This window comes from Nerophis ophidion, linkage group LG10 (genome assembly GCF_033978795.1).
Source record: "Nerophis ophidion isolate RoL-2023_Sa linkage group LG10, RoL_Noph_v1.0, whole genome shotgun sequence".
NCBI classification, from domain to species: Eukaryota; Metazoa; Chordata; class Actinopteri; order Syngnathiformes; family Syngnathidae; genus Nerophis; species Nerophis ophidion.
In genome coordinates this window covers 19,147,210-19,159,465 of record NC_084620.1, presented here as the reverse complement: position 1 = coordinate 19,159,465, position 12,256 = coordinate 19,147,210, and the positions used below count along the sequence as shown (strand labels likewise).

The following is a 12,256-nucleotide window of genomic DNA, read 5'->3' as shown; positions in this document are numbered from 1 at the left end:
GTTGGACTCCGCCTAGGCTGCCCTTTGTCACTGAACTTTTATGAACAGAATTTATAGGCATCGTCAGGGCGTTGAGGGGGTCTGGTTTGGTGGCTGCAGGATTAGGTCTCTACTTTTTGCAGATGATGTGGTCCTGATGGCTTCATCTTGGCAGGATCTTCAGCTCTCACTAGGTCGGTTTGCAGCTGAGTATGAAACGACTGGGATGAGAATAAGCACCTCCAAGTCTGAGTCCATGGTTTTCGCCCAGAAAAAGGTGGAGTGCCATCTCCGGGTTGGGGAAGAGACCTGGCCAAATGTGGAGGAGTTCAAGTACCTTGAAGTATTGTTCACGAGTAAGAGTGGATCGTGATATTGAGAGGTGGATCGGTTCGGCGTCTTCAATAATGTGAACACTGTATCGATCCGTTGTGGTGAAGAGGGAGCTGAGCTGGAAGGCAAAGCTCTCAATTTACCGGTCGATCTACGTTCCCATCCTCACCTATGGTCATGAGCTATGGGTTACGACCGAAAGGACAAGATCACGGGTACAATCAGCCAAAATGAGTTTCCTCCGCTGGGTGGTGGGGCTCTTCCCTAGAGATAGGGTGAGAGGCTCTGTCATCCAGGAGGAGCTCAAAGTAAAGCCGCTGCTCCTCCACATCGAGAGGAACCAGATGAGATGGTTCGGGCATCCGGCCAGGATGCTGCCCGAAAGCCTCCCTCGGGCGGTGTTTAGGGCACATTCGACCGGTAGGAGGCCACGGGGAAGACACAGGACACGTTGGGAAGACTATGTCACCCGGCTAGCCTGGGAGGGCCTCAGGATCCCCCGGGAGGAGCTGGATAAAGTGGCTGCGGAGAGGAGAGTCTGGGCTTCCCTGCTTAGGCTGGAGATGGATGGATTTATATATGTGTATATATTTATATATATATATACATTTTGGCGTTGTTGTGTATATATATATATATATATATATACATATATATATATATATATATATATATGTATATATATATATATATATATATATGTTAAAGGTGTTTTAATGAAAATACAAGCATGTTTAACATATAGATTCCCTTTTTTCATGAAGACAAAAATATAAGTTGGTGTATAACCTGATTCTGATGACTTGCATTGATTGCAATCAAGACAGCATTCACAGTCGTGCTGATAACTTCCACATTTTTGAACTTACATTGTGGAGGAGAAAAAACAGCCCTGCGATGAGGTGGCGACTTGTCCAGGGTGTACCCCGCCTTCCGCCGGATTGTAGCTGAGATAGGCGCCAGCACCCCCCGCGACCCCAAAAGGGAATAAGTGGTAGGAAATGGATGGAAGGAGAAAAAACATATTTTCTGTCCAATAGTACATGGAAGAGGTTGGTTTTTGGCATCTTATTTGTTCAGCTTCCATACTCGTATCCTTGACAAGAAATAAATTGACGGCAAACCCCGTCAATGTATTTCTGAGACTCACATTTTGTTAGCATGGGCAGGATGGAGAAGCATTTTTATTGTGAAGACAGGAACTGTGCGGTCGATATTAAGGTTTTTGATGACAGTTACGGCACCATAATGAGCACCCCTGATCTAAATAAACATCTAAATATAAAAGTATCCACTCTGCAAATTGTTTCACAGGGCATCCCTGTCCTGATGGTTGTGCGGATGATTGACTTTGTGGTGCTCTGCGGAAGGCTCAAGACTGCGAGCTGCACACCATTCCCTTGTATTAACTCCAGCGTGAACCCCGTGTTTATACCCCGCTGTCAAAAGGAATAAGCTGAGACACGGCGCAGTGCGGCGGTTGGCGGCTGCCTGGGTGTGTAGCGGTGACAGGAGGGTAGAGGGGGCAGAGGCCAGGAACCACTTAGGGAAAACAAAGTGGATGTGGGACTGCCAGTGTGCGTTTGTGTGTTTGAGAGTGCACACGTGTGCGTTTGGGGGGGATTGCGTGTGCGTGTGCGTGTGCGTGTGCGTGTGTGTGTGTGTGTGTGTGTGTGTGTGTGTGTGTGTGCAAAGCAGTGAGTAAGCAAGCGCATATGCTGGATTGGGACACATGCGTCTATGAGTGCTGATGGCAGTCCATTTTTGGCGTGAGCAGAGTTTTCTATGGCTGCGGGCGAGGCCAAAAAAGAGGCAACCAAGCAAAGAGGATGTGAAGGAGGAAAGGATTTTGGCTATTCCGTGCATGCCAGGTGGCCATGTCAGGTCCACTTTGATTGAAGTTGACCTTTTAGACCTGTTTGCCTTCAAAGGACTCTGTTCATTCCCAGCCTCGGTAGTTGGGCCACACAATAGTATTAATATTGCTAGTCCGCGCAGATGTTGCTCACTTTAAAATGATATATATTAGTTTGTGTCACCTGGGCTTCACGGTGGCAGAGGGGTTAGTGCGTCTGCCTCACAATACGAAGTTCCTGCAGTCCTGGGTTCAAATCCAGGCTCGGGATCTTTCTGTGTGGAGTTTGCATGTTCTCCCCGTGAATGCGTGGGTTCCCTCCGGGTACTCCGGCTTCCTCCCACTTCCAAATACATGCACCTGGTGATAGGTTGATTGGCAACACTAAATTGGCCCTAGTGTGTGAATGTGAGTGTGAATGTTGTCTGTCTATCTGTGTTGGCCCTGCGATGAGGTGGCGACTTGTCCAGGGTGTACCCTGCCTTCCGCCCGATTGTAGCTGAGATAGGCGCCAGCGCCCCCCGCGACCCCGAAAGGGAATAAGCGGTAGAAAATGGATGGATGGATGGATGGGTTGAAGATTTTAATTTTGGAAGTCACTTCATAACAATTGAAAATGAATTTACGGTATTACAATGGCTGTATACAATATACTATACCCACGTCATGTTGTTTGACTCAGAATGTTTTTAACGGTTGTCTGGTACTATATGTAAAACAAATATAAATAATGTTTGCAGAGCAATGGCGATTGCTTTTAGACTGCAAGAAAACCTCAGCTTCCTCAAAGTTCCAAAAAAAAAAAAGTGGTCAAATATGTACTGTTGTATGTGTTTGTGTACGTGTATGTTTGTATGTATTGTGTTTACGTTTCTTTGACCAATTATGTGCTGGAATATAATCAACTTTTTTTTCTTAATCAGCTGCTTTTCATGACAGCTGACACAACTTTCTTCTGACGTCACAGTGCATTTAATAGTGTTGAAGATGAGCATCCATTGACTTCAATGAGGGAGCATAGAGTGAGTTGTTCAACTGCGGCCCAACTGGACAGCCTTTGGATAAATGTTCAGAATTGTCCTGCCCATCGGACACAGAGCGTCTATAGAAATGTACAGAAAGTGGGTTTGGCCTCAGACGTTGAGGTTCCCCACTATGATAAGCTAATCTGTCTAAGGTTGAATCCTATTTCGACTGACAACAATCTGCCATGACCTGTCACGTCAAGTCGGACATATTCTTGGGTCTCCAGTATTCTATGCTTTTTTTCCTGGTCAGCACTCTCATTTTGGTTTCATTACCTTTCTGGCTCCCGTAGCGTTGTTTCCCTCACCTATTCCTGATTGGCAACCCGAGCACACCCGGTGGGTCGTGGTTGCCAGTCAGGCAAAGCTGCCAGTGCTGAATGATTGCAAAATGTTCTTTAGCAAACTAAAAGTGTTACTTTAGGTTCGTCAGTGTTACAGTACCATTGTCAAAGCTTATGGCATTGTATTTGTTTCTCAATGTTGAGGTCGCAAAGGCAGATTTTGAGGACGGAAACATGTGCTTTGCCGGCACAGACTTTATATTTTGAAAATAAATGAAACTCATACGAAAAATATTTTTTGGAGCAAAAAAAAATTTGTTTTGTGCACAAGCAAGTGTTCGCTTGTTTGCTACTACCCATATTTACACAATTTTTTTATGCTTTATTATTAATTTAAAACATCTAAAAAAAGACGTGTAAAACTGGGGTGATAGTCATGATATATGTGTTAAAATACAAGACCTTGACTATCAGAATGTTGAGTGACCTCCGCGCTCTAAGCTCCTTTTTGCCCGGAGAGAAACACTCATATTCGGCCATTGCAGACAGCTTCATGCACATAGCTTTTTTCAATGTTTACAAGTAAAAGCTTCACATCTTTTATTTTAGATTTTGACACTTCGATAGCGTGATTCATGTCTTATTATGTGTTGTGTTTACAATGTAAATCATATTAGTTGTTTGTCGACGCTGTGTACATTCACATTCACTGGGAAATGTTAACATTTATGTGTTCAAACCCCTGTTATTGTGAGCTTGTGTTTAGGACGATCAAGGAGGAAATTGACTCAAGACAAGTTACAGGACGACAGAGCAAAAACAAATAGATATAACAATGCGCAGGCTTGGCTGATCACCTGTACAAAAAAAAAAACAAGTGATGGGACTATTGCTGTTGGGATTAATTTATTGCCTTAAATGCAACACTTCCAAAACAGGGGACGATATTTAGTTCTTACAATTTAAATTCCACTTAATATTTACAAGTACAGTTGAAAGTGGCGACCTCGTTAAAGTTTTGAAATCCATCAGAAATATCTATCGATCCATGCATTTTCTATCAATGTCCCTCAAACAACTAAAACGCTTCAAACATGTCCAAGGGTGGAGAGTGTTTTGCATATTACCCATCAGGCCTATAGTAAATGTGTTGAATGGGTGTATTTTGGAATTGTGTATGGTACCATTAGACATGTTTCCATAATGTCCACATAATTCAGTGGACCAGTTGTATGTTTTTGCATCAACGTTCTGTGTTGGTTTGATATTAATTGGACAACGAATTGAAAAGGTTGTCCAAATTAGTACCTATATAATTATAATGTGTCCTTGCAAAGCACACAAATGTAACTTAGATAATGGGTTTCACTATGCGAAACACTTTCAGTCACTAGAGAGCTAAATAATTATATATCACTTCACTTCACTTGTGTAATGCATGTGGTCAATAATAGACGCTGTGGACCTCACCCATCAGGCGCCAAGCTAAATTACAACATTTCTAAATTTAATGTTACAAAAATAAACTCGGGACAATACGCGGGCTGTAATTTGGGAAGTACTGAATAAAGCAATTCTTTGATGTACCATTCGATTGAGCCCGAGTGGCACGCGTAACAAAGTTTCAAAAACACTGCTTCAAATCCTTCCGCCTCTGAATAGGGTGGCCTATCAGAGTCTAGATTCTAAACACGCCTCTGGTCAAGGGTGCGACCCGCTGGGGCTTTGAGCTGGGTTTGCCATTTAATGTAGCATTTTCTGTTCACTATTTATTACCACTTCTGGCTCAACATCGACTGGAAAACCGCTGCATTTTCTCAAACTGCAGATTACGCAGGTTAACTATGCATAAAAAAACCCCGGGGCTTTTACAAAGAAAGAGGATCATTTTCTGCACATTCATATAATCATGCACCTACATATGTGCAATGTGTTGAACCAACAGCACACATATAATCCTTAACACCTTTTCTTAATCATAATCAAGCAGAGGTGGGTAGAGTAGCCAGAAATTGTACTCAAGTAAGAGTACTGTTACTTTAGAGATTCATTACTCAAGTAAAAGTAAGAAGTAGTCACCCAAATATTTACTTGAGTAAAATTAAAAAGTATGTTGTGAAAAAACTACTCAAGTACTGAGTAACTGATGAGTAACCTGTTCGTTTAATGATTACGGCAACAAATAATGCACAAAAACATAAAATTAGCAATGAGCAAATTCAGAGCCAGGAATATCTCTTAAGCAACTAAAACAATATTATATATTAAATAATAATACACTAAAAAAAATAAAAATTAAGGCAAATTGAGCCACAATAACTTAACAGCACCTTACGCTCAGTAGGCATTGATTGATTGATTGATTGTTTGATTGAAACGTGTATTAGTAGATTGCACAGTACAGTACATATTCCATACAATTGACCACTAAATGGTAACACCCCAATAAGTTTTTCAACGTTAATCAATTACTTAATAAATGACCAAGTCGAGGTGATCTACCTCATATATACATATACATACACACATATCATATATATACATACCTTTATATATACAGTATATAATTTATATTTATTTATTTTGCCGTTTTTGTTGACATGATAAAGGTGTTTTAATGAATATACATGCATGTTTAACATATAGATTCCTATCTTTAATGAAGACAAAAATATAAGTTGGTGTATTACCTGATTCTGATGACTTGTATTGATTGGAATCAGACAGTATAGTGCTGATAACGTCCCGGTTTTCAAATGGAGGAGAAAAACAGTTCCTCCTTCCTGTCTAATACATCATGAAAGTCGTTGGTTTTTGGCATCTTATTTGTCCAGCTTCCATATTCGTTTTTATACACTTTACAAGAAATACATTGGCGGCAAACTCCGTAGCTTGCTAGCTTGTTTACCCTGGCTTTCGGAGACTCTTATTTTGTTAGCGCAGGCGCGATGGAGCGGCACTTTTATTATGAAGACAGGAACCGTGCGATCAGTCTTTAGGCTTAGGACGGGAAGTACGGTTGAAATAAAAAGTGTCTTTTTTCCTTTACACTTTTGATTGATTGATTGATAGATTTAAACTTTTATTAGTAGATTGCACAGTACAGTACATATTCCGTACAGTTGACCACTAAATGGTAACACCCCAATAAGTTTTTCAACATGTCGTGTTCTACGTGTGACGGTAACGTGACCACATGGCTCTGTTTGATTGGTCCAACGTCACCAGTGACTTCATGTGATTGGTGAAACGCAAGCTTGCGTATCCTACTTTGAATGCGTGTCTGACAAAATCAAAACAAACAAAGCGTGCATTAACAGATCGATAGAAAAAAGTAGCGAGTAGCGACCTGATTGCAGGTAAATGGAGCGGAGTAAAAGTATCGTTTCTTCTCTATATATATACTCAAGTAAAAGTAAAAGTATATTGCATAAAAACTACTCTTAGAAGTACAATTTATCCCAAAAGTTACTCAAGTAGATGTAATGGAGTGAATGTAGCGCGTTAGTACCCACCTCTGTAATCAAGACAACAGAAACATATGCACACTGACACTAAATTATGTGGGCAAGACAGTGGCGGAGCTAGACCTTTATCCTTGGGGTGGCCAGGGGGTGGCCAACGCTATTTCAGGGGGTCCACAGACTATAACAATGCATTTTTTTCTTGACTTATCAATTGCAATCAGAGTGTCAAATGTTGAAAAGTACATACTAAGCACACAGGAGATGTTTTTTATGTATATATAATTTGCAGTTTATTAACAATGCAGAAAATGTAAAACACAACTTGGCAACAATTTTTCAAGAACTAATAATTAATAATAACTATTTTTTACAAAGATGGTGAAAATGCACCAACACATTCATAGTTCTCTCTCTCTGTCTCTCTCAGAAAAGGTTTAGAAAAGCATAATCCTTCGGTTATGATGAGAAGCCGCAAAATGTTTCACAAAGTCATCCATGTTGAGGGCACGTGCCCTCCTTGACTCAATACTGAGAGTTCCAAGGTGACTTAACCTGTCATCAGCCATTGTGGTTCTGAGATGAGTTTTAATCAGTTTTAAAGCACAGAAGCTTCTCTCACAGGAAGCAGTGCTGACTGGAGTATCAACAGCAATTGTGTCAGACAAGGCTGAACTGGTCCCTCCTCTTTGCATCTGGGAATATCTGGAAAACAAATAGTCATGAAAACACAGTTAAGGGATCCAGAAGATTATTAGACAATAACTGCAGCTCACTAGGAAGTTTCAGGTAAGTACACCTACCACTGGGTCCTCTTGGATAAGCAAAAGTGCTGGAGACAGCTGGCTCTTGGTCTGGCTCTTGTTGCTTATCGACATCCTCATTAGAGTCAGTGGCCTCCGTGTCCTCATTTGATGGAACTACATTGTATAGTGTAATTAAAATAAAAATGCAAAAAACAACACTCATCAGTAACCAACATTTCAATATATCTAAAACTAAACTTACTGAACTGAGCATGTGACTGTTTCTGTCTATGCCCTGACCTGGTGAAGATGGGCTGTGCTGTGTTGTGAGTTCTCTCTCCCGACTAGTCCCAGGGAGGGAGCTGCCATCTTTTCCTTCTGTGTCTAATGGAACTACATTGTATAAAAATGAAAATATTAGTGTAAGCAAAATTAACATACAACCACCTTCAAAAAACAACACACATCAGTAACCAACACTTCAAAATATCTAAAAATAAACTTAGGGGTTCCTACACATTTGAAATGTCCAGACCCTAATTCCCAGACTTCTCAGTAAAAAAAATAATCTAAAAAAAGAATCCAATAATTTGTGACATTTGAGATGAGTATATCATGTGAATAGATTATGCAATTCATCATGGAAATCATTTGTTATCATTATTGAATTTGTATGCCATTAAGTCACCAAATTATTTCCAGAAGATTGTATGCAAAATAATTTACCCACAAATCTTAAGATAACCCAGATAAGTATAAATATATTTCCATACAATTGTTTCCTTCTTCCATATTACTACAGACCTGGAAATGTAGAAATTTCAAACTTTCCATACTAGCGTAGGAACCCTGTAACTTAAAATGACTTAAGTGAGCATGTGACTGCTTCTATGCTCTGACCTGGTGATGATGGGCTGTGTGCATCACATTCTCTCTCCTCCTGACTCGTCCCAGGATTCAGGTCTGCCAGGACTGCTGGCAGACCTGAATCCTGGCTGTCAGCCTCATCTTTTCCTGACCCTGACTTTCTTCTTTTTAAAAAGAGTTCATAAATCTTCTCCCCCTGCCTTTTCATTCTCAACTGACCCTATGAAAAAATAAGCCAGTCCTGTTAACGTTACTCCTGGCATCACTTACAATCACACAGTGTTGTCAAATCTCCACTTCAAGCCTAAAACATGTCAGGGCAAATAAACCACTGTGGACCTAAGTTTAATATTCAGACTTTTCAGTTAGTTGACAGCAGGCTAACTACCGTGTGAATGTTACGTTACAACAGAGCATGAAACAGCTAGCTGGCTGGCTGATTCTCCTCTAGGTTCATTCCTCTAGAATCATTGGAGAAACACGTAAATATAAATAGTGACCCAAATGAATTAAACGAGACGTTAGCGGCTGTTGGAAGCAAGATGCCATGAGATGTAACATTAACGTTTGCTTGATGCCGTGGCTCTCTGCTTGTAGAAAAAAAAACTTCTATCTACAAAAGTTATTTTAAACAGTGACTCATTAGGACACCACCGTAAAACTTACTTTACGAAGAGAAGGTTATCCTTCTTTTTCTTTGTAACTTCGTTGATCTCCGGCTCTCCAGTCTCCAGCAACGATAACCGACTCCAGTTCAAATCTTCCTCTCCTTCAGTGGCGATTCTTCTTCTTCTCCCCTAATGAACGTGGCTCTCAACGCTTTGTGGTACATAGCGCCAACTACTGTACAGGAGGGACTTAGCAATCAATAGGTTTCACTGATTTAAAAATGCAACTGGCTCCTTCCGACAATATGTCAATCATCTGGGGTGGCACCTGGGGGGTCCAATCAGATTTCAGGGGGGTCCAGTGCTACCCCGGCCTCCCCTCTAGCTCCGCCCCTGGGGCAAGACAGTAGATCGCATCACCAGCGCTTTCGTGCATCTGGAATTTCACAAACGCAAGAAAATACACAATGAAAGATGTGTGTTCATGCAAGAGATACATTAGAATATGTCCTGAATTAAAAACAGAAAAAAAACAATGTAAAAAAACCCGGCAGCAGACACCAAAACGCATCAATTGAATTAATTTTAATCAGCCCCTTAATTCATCCAGGAGCTATAATATTATAAAACAAATTTGCTGAATAGATACTGTATTTCTGATCGTCCTAATATGTTGAAACACACACATAGGACGGAGGATTCTCTGTCTATTGTATGGTCCTTCCTCACAGCCGTGTGTGCATACTTGCCAACCCTCCCGGATTTTCCGGGAGACTCCCGAAATTCAGCGCCTGCCGAAAACCTCCCGAAAATCTCCCGAAATTCAGGCGGAGCTGGAGGCCACGCCCCCTTCAGCTACATATGGACCTGAGTGACGTGTCGACAGCCTGTTTTCACGTCCGCTTTCCCACAATATAAACAGCGTGCCTGCCCAATGACGTTATAACTGAAGAATGATCAAGGGCGAGTTCTTTGTTTATGTGGGTTTATTGTTAGGCAGTTTCATTAATGTCCTCCCAGCGCGGTAACAACACACAACAACAGCAGTCACGTTTTCGTCTCCCGTAAATCAGTTTGTCTGCCGTAAACAGCAATGTTGTGACACTCTTAAACAGGACAATACCGCCATCTACTGTACACACATATGTGACTATAACATCTACGGCTTTTAGAGAGTGCAGTGCACAATTGCGCACACAACAAGGAGACGAAGCAGAAGAACGAGGAAGATACAGCCATGGCGAAGCCGACGACGAGTAAGATGAAGAAATAAGCTTGTAAGTTCCAAGCCGCAGCTGCGATTGGACCTGGATAGCCTCCGGAAAGAAGTAGTTCACTACCAAGTGCTCAGCAGTGAAGATCTTCCTCAGGAACCAAAGATTGACCGGTTTTGGTCCATGCTAGTGAGAGATGGGAGATTCTAGACTCTAGTGCATTTGATGAGAGCACTTTTGTGCGTGCCACACAGCAATGCATCATCAGAGAGGGTGTTCAACATGGTTAGAAAAATAGTGACAGAGAATAAAAACAAGGATGGACAATTCAACCCTTAACTCAACAATGAGTATATGAGTGTTTTATATGTGTATATGAGTAAATAAATGAACACTGAAATTCAAGTATTTCTCTTATTTATATATATGAATATATACAGTATATATATATATATATATATATATATATATATATAATAAAATACATATATATATATATACAGTTTATATATATATATATATATATATAGCTAGAATTCATTGAAAGTCAAGTTTTATATATATATATATATATATATGAAATACTTGACTTGGTGAATTCTAGCTGTAAATATACTTTTCCCCTCTTAACCACGCCCCCGCCCCAACCCCGCCAGTACATCACCACCGGGTACATGCTTTCCCAGGCCTGATTGGGTCAGGCTTAATCCCCTTTGTACTGGCGTCTGTCTTTTCCGCTCAACTATGTGCAAATGGGGTATGGCTTCATCTGCGGCATGTGAGTGTGATGCAGAGGAGCAGACAGCAGACCACATCACTTGTCCCATATACCGCCATTGTAACGGGAATCGTTGTCTCACAGCTTTGGACGAGAGCCTGGTCAGTTGGCTGTTAAACACTTGCCCAGCTGTATACTGGTTACACCTCTAATCAGCATGTTTATCTGAATGAAGAAGAAGAATGCTAGGCTAAGTTGGGCTAAGTTCCGGGAGTTTGTATTTTGCCTTGTATTTTGGATAAAATCATCATTCTTATCGTCAAGCTGTCTCCTTCTGTGTCCATCTGCATCCACGAAACACAGCCTTTAAAACACTAAACACAATAACAACACACAATTACAATACCAAAAACAATATGTATCATTGTTATTGTTATCACTTATCATTTCCATCACCATTACACCCATTAACCACAAGAGTCACAGTGGCTTACAACCACACTGTAAGCATCATTTACCACAAGGAATAGAGAGTCCTACAGTATTTTAAGGCAATTAAGTAGTTAAAACAAATTCATATAGTTGATCCTATATTTTGAAGACATGACTCATTATCAATTCTAAATTCAATTGTTTAAACAGATGTCATCTCCATACCAGTCACAATGAGTTGTGCTGTAGACATTTATCATTTGTTTCAGTGTTATTGTTGTCATAATATATGTTGCCAAAAATATGTGTTTATTTTTTGATGACACTTTACTAAATTGATGCAGATTTCAAATAATACAAGTTTGTGACGCCATTGGAGTGTGTATATTAAGACATTACCAAGGCACTTGATTGTTTCCTAATTGGTGTACAAGAGTCTAGATGTAGATTGTGTCTACATTGAACACTTTTTAACCTCTGTGTTGTAGTTTAATGTGAGTCCTCTATACCTGCTTGGTCCAGTGATGGGGAAAGGGGAGGGTTGGGCAATTGGGAGCCATATTAGCCGTCATCCCCTGTTGATGGATGGGGGACATAATGGCTCTTGGGGACAGGTGCCACCGACGATTAAAGGCCTCAGCCAGTGGCTCGGAAAGAGTGGAAGTGGAACGAGCAGCAAAGTGAAACTGTTGCCGCAGAGCAAGTCAACACAAATGCTGCAAGAGGGGAGG

The 12,256-nt window shown here is 40.9% G+C and overlaps 1 long non-coding RNA gene across 1 annotated transcript; it reads right to left on the bottom strand.

Moving 5' to 3' along the window:
• Nucleotides 1-7,214: 7,214 nt before the first annotated feature.
• On the bottom strand, nucleotides 7,215-9,377 carry LOC133559855 (uncharacterized). Its single transcript, XR_009808295.1, has 4 exons — nucleotides 9,220-9,377; nucleotides 7,987-8,079; nucleotides 7,744-7,860; nucleotides 7,215-7,645 (listed from the first exon to the last, which is right to left on the bottom strand). It is a non-coding gene; the product is annotated as an uncharacterized LOC133559855 (long non-coding RNA).
• Nucleotides 9,378-12,256: the final 2,879 nt, after the last annotated feature.